The 5447-nt window shown below is 36.0% G+C and overlaps 1 protein-coding gene across 4 annotated transcripts in view; it reads left to right on the plus strand.

Moving 5' to 3' along the window:
* FAM214A (family with sequence similarity 214 member A) overlaps positions 1-5447 on the plus strand; it is a 137446-nt gene that overhangs the window by 35515 nt on the left and 96484 nt on the right. The window lies entirely within an intron of this gene.

Here is a 5447-nt window from a genome sequence, read left to right on the forward strand (position 1 = left end):
GCAAGGAAATTAGTTGCACTGCTTACTTGCTATGAGTGGTTCACTGTTAACCACTGTACATCAAAAAACAGAAAAGACAGATGTTGGAGGAAAAGAGAAGAAATGCTGACTAGATTAAGTAGCCTTTTGCTAAATTCTCTGGAGGAGGAAGTGTTGGTAGTATTAATAACAGTAGCTAACACTTGTACAAACTATGGGTCAACACTGTTCTGAGTGTTTACAGATATAACATTTAATTCTCATAACTACTCTAGGAACTAGATGCTGTTGTCATCTCCATTTTACAGATAAATGAAACTGAGTCACTGAGACAAGTTTTTGTACCAAAGGTCATACAACTAGTAAGAGGGCAAGCCTAGATTTGAAGTAAGCTCAAGTACATGCTTTTAAGTACATGCTTTTTTTTTTTTTTTTTTAATTCAGGTTATACACAAAGGAATCAGCATCTCAGAATCTGGAGATAGCTGTTACAATTCAGGAATAGCTGTGACTGCTTTAAGAGCTTACAGTCTAGAGACCATTAAAATAAGCATTTCCCTGATAAGCTGTGTCAAGTGTATGTTCTTAACCCCCTGACTGGTAGCATTAAGTTATATTAAAATATTATAAAATATTGTGACCAAATTTGTTTAAAAATAGACTTCTGAGGGGAGAAAAGTCCACTGAAAACCCAAACTGAGTTTTTGCTGAGTATTGTGATCTTGTAAAGCTCCTTATCCTCTCTTAGTGCCTCAGTTTCCTCATCTTCACAATAGAGAGGTAATAGTACCCCAGCTCAGAATTACTCTGAGGACTGAATAAGTTAATGTATGTCATGAGCTTAGAACAGTGGCTGGCACAAAATAAGTGTTCAAATTGACAAGAAACCAATCTTTAGGGAAAGCTGGGGAGGACAAAAGACAAGGACTAATTCAGCTGCATGTGTTTTGTATACTGTGATCCAAGTCAGAAGTTAGCCACTGTTGGTCTATCATCCGTTTACATGGGTCTTGACACATCAGTAGCTATCAAGTAATTGCTGGCTTGGTAGAGCTTCTGAGACTCAGATACTAAAGGGATTGACAAAGAGGTTCCCTGTCTGTGTTTTTACCTGTCATCCAGTAAGAAGGAAATGATTCAGTGGACTGAACACTGTCATTTCTTTGAAGGATGAGAAAAAAGATAATTGAAAGGCAGAATTGAGAGCTTAACATGTATGTAGGGAAAATGACTTAAAATTGATTTCCTCTTCAAAGAGTGAAGAAACCCATGGGGTCTGAGCATTCTGGTACCATGAACAAGTATAGAAAAAAGAAGTTTATTCTTCTGCCTTTCTCAACTTTGTGTGTAATTATGATAATGATTTTTCTCCCTTTGAGGATGATAATTTTTAAAACTAGGAATATTAAACTTAGAATAATTAATATTGACTTTTTTTTGTAATGAAAAAGTAAAATCTAATTTGTGCCTTGAAACAGTACTTCTTTCTCAGTAGATAAACCAAAGTTAATTTGACAGTAGTTAATTCTATCTGTTAAAATGGGTAAAAATTAAGAATAGTGGTTAAAGTTCCAAAATTATGTCAGAATTTCTTATTAAACTGAAACAAAATGGACTGGGTTAAAATGCAAATAGCTAGTCATAATATTAGACTGAGCCCATGTGTAATATCAAAGATACGTAGCAATAATCTGAGTTGAGCTTTCTCATATTTTTCTTTTCATAGGAAGACAATCATCCACCAAAATTATAACAAGGCCTTTTGCATCTCTTCCCAGTCTTCTGCTTGATCGCCATATCAGCCCCATTGGCTGCCTTTTAGGTGTTTGACTACTACTCAGGGCCTCTGCCCTCTGCTTAAGAGGCCTTTCTCCCCGGTCACCACATGACTGACTTCTCATGTGATGAAGAAGCTTCTGATCTCTGCTTGAATGCCACTGTTCAGAGAGGTTTTCTCAGACTACCCTAGTTACTATTACAATTATTAGTTGTTAAATTAGATATCCTTTTGTTCTGTGTCTCAATAGCCCATTTGTTTCCTTCATAGCATTCACTACACTTTGTAACTACTGGTATTAACCTTTTTTTCTTGTTTATGGCCTGTCTCCGCAAGTAGACTTTTAAGTTCTTTGAGGCCAGGAATTTTGTCTCTGTTCATAGCTGTATTCCCATCACCTGTCAAACAGCCCTGTACGTGGTTGGTACATAGGAGATTCTTAATATTTATTTGTTGAATCAGTGTTAGTGGAGCAAATAGGAACATATGGTTAGCAATTATTGATCGTTTTATCAACAACTGAAATTCTGCCAATTTAGGGCTTTCTTTGAGTTAATGATTTAGGTTATATCCACTACTTAATACCTTACTATTTTTCTTAAAATAGATTTAAAATATATTGCCCTGTAACTTAATGAAAGGAAATCAGATTTTATTTTTAAATTGACTACATCTAATTGAATTGAAATAAAACACTGTAAAATAACTCAAGAATAGGCAAAAACACTTTGGTACAGGTTGCCCCAGTTTATATACATCTGATTATCAAATGATCCACATACAAACATTTGCCAGAAGCACTCTGCCTTGGTCCATCATGCTGAGTTGTTCCTGTTGCTGTTTCTCTGATGTGGGCATGCGTGTGTGTGTGTGTGTGTGTGTGTGTGTGTGTGTGTGTGTGTGTGTAAGTTGTTTGGAAAACCTCAGGTTCATAAATACAAGAAGGTAAGATGGAATAATAGGAAAGAGACCGAAAAGATTTAGAGTTTGAATTTGGGACCCATTCTGTCACTTAAAGCTTTGTGACTTGGGTCAAGTCCCCAACCTGTTTTCTCGTTTGTAATATGTATCTGACTCAGAGTGTTGCTTATGAACTTCAGGTGAGATAATGTGTCAGAGAATCTTGCAAGCTGTGAGGTGCTATATAAATGTTGACTAAATAGCCTATGGGCAGGATCATTTGTGTAGATGAGCAAAGGTCTAGGTGCTCCCAAGCACAGTCAGCTGTATCTTAGTTGGGGCTACTTTGTCTAAAAATATCCATTTATACAGTGGCGAATCTTTATTATTATTTTTAAAATTCCTCCTTGTTATCCTGGCTGAAATTAACTATAGATTCATTTGAATTAATAACTGTATATTTAATTATACATATTTCAGGGAGAATTGAACTGATGGCCATTTTTAGTTTAAAATTTTACTCAAACTGCTTCTTTATGGCAGCATGCTATAATACAGGGAATTAAGACAGGGTCAAAATTTGATTCAAATTCTAACTACTGCACTTACCTCCCAAATGACCTTGGTTAAATTATGTAGCCTGTCTGACCTTCAGTTCTTTATGCTATAGTACTGTCAACCTTAAGTATTGTGGGAAAGATGAACTATGGTTCAGCACCTAGAATATGTCTGCACAGCATGGGGATTGCTAAGTGTTTTCCTTTATTTCCAAGGAACATAACTTGGATCAGCTGCACTGAGGAAATGAGTGTTTCCATGCTCTGTTGAGAAGAGTAATTGTAACAGGCATGAGATCGACAGACCCTACTTATGGCCCTCTCAACCTTGTTTCCTGCAGTATATAACTAGAGGAACTCAAAACCAACATTGAATTACACAACCCTTAATGTGCATACAATGGAGGAGGGAGAGTAGGTAATTTAGGGCACAGCTAACTATTTTTGGGTGATAATACACCATAATGAGCAGTTTAGAGCAGAGTTAGGGCAAAAAGATTGTAGGGTGACAGGGAGGGGTGTCACAAGAAGGAGGTTGGTTGATGGGAAAATATTAGAGTGGTGAGATGGTGCCCCAATGCTTTATACTTCTCTCTAGAATATTACCTAGGGTGCATTCCATACTTGGAGCATGACCCTTGTGCTTCTATAACCCAGAATTTAAATTTGTTCCATGATGCTGCAAATAATGTGCTTTATAAATTAAGGAAGCTTTGGCAGGCTAGCCTGAGACTCTATTGATAAGTCACATTACTTATAATGATATTCCATGTACAGCCTTGTTTGAACTTAAAAACATTTCCTTTTGGGAGCACAATCATTTTTAGTTGGGAATTAACATTTAAAATTAATATGAACTTTCCATATTGTATTCTGCTACTTATCAAACTCATATTCTTAAATGGAATTGAAATTTGGTATCAATATCTAATACAGGCCATTTATAAGACATTATCCTGACATCTCAAAAATTCTTTCAGATTTTTTTCACCAAATCAGCAATTTTCTTTTGTGAAGAGAGACCCTGATTTTTCACATTATCTAGCAGGTCATTTCTACTTACGTTTATAACGATAAGAGAATGTGTAACTTTGGCGCTTTGTATTAGCAAACTTTTTTTTTTTTTTTTTTTTTAGATTTTGTTCTCAACAACTTTAGGCTAAAGAGCTATATCATTTGATATACTTGACAAAAGAATATCAATATATGAAAAATTCTGATTTATTCATTTTAAAAAAGAATTGGCTATAGGATTTCTTTAAACTTCCCCACTTTGCTTGCTATGTAATTTATGTCTAACTTTCCAATCTCATTGCTTCCCCATCCCAGCTTATTAAAAAAAATTGAACCCACAAAAAAGTTGCAAGAGTACAATTAATATCCAAATACCTTTCATAGACTAATTGGGATCATTTTGCCCTTTTTTTAATCTCTGTAGATAGGTGGCTATCTATAGATGCATAGGTTTTTAAAAATTTGTAATTTTGTTTTTATAACTTGAGTTAGTTGCAACCATCAGCTGGAACACTTCAACGTGTATGTTGGAGCTGGTGGATATCAGCTTGTGAAGCTGATTGTATACATTTCTTTCTAACCCTGGATCAAGTTGGTTGCTTGAAATGAGTCATGGTGGTAGCATTTATACCATGGAAATTGACAGTGCTCCAGATCAAGGCTTTTCTCTGGAGAGCTAGTTGTTAAATACTTATCAATTTACCATTGTGTATAGCTCCTAAAAATAACATTCTCCTATATACCAGCAGATATACTTATCATGCTCAAGAAATCTGAACTGACAACAATGCTAATATTTAATATACAGTTCATATTCACACTTCTCTTGTCCCCAAAATGTCTTTAGTTACATTGCCTTCTGTTTTGGTTTGCTAAAGCTGCCAGAATGCAGCATACCAGAAATGGGTTAGATTTAACAATGGGGATTTATTAACTTAAAATTTACAGTTCTTAGGCCATGAAAATGTCCAACTCAAGGCATCAACAAGATGATACCTGGACTCTGAAGATAGGCTGCAGCATCTGGAACACCTCTGTCACATGGGAAGGCACATGGCCAGTGTCTGCTGGACCTTTGCTCCCAGGTTTTGTTGCTTTCAGCTTCTGATTCCAGTGGCTTCCTCTCTGTGTCCTGCAGGCTCTCTCTTAATTTCTCTGGGGCTTTTCTATGTTCTCTGGGCTTTTTCTGTCTTTTATCCTCTCATGAAGGACCCCAGTAA

The sequence above is a fragment of the Choloepus didactylus genome, chromosome 4 (assembly GCF_015220235.1).
Source record: "Choloepus didactylus isolate mChoDid1 chromosome 4, mChoDid1.pri, whole genome shotgun sequence".
Taxonomy (NCBI): Eukaryota; Metazoa; Chordata; class Mammalia; order Pilosa; family Megalonychidae; genus Choloepus; species Choloepus didactylus.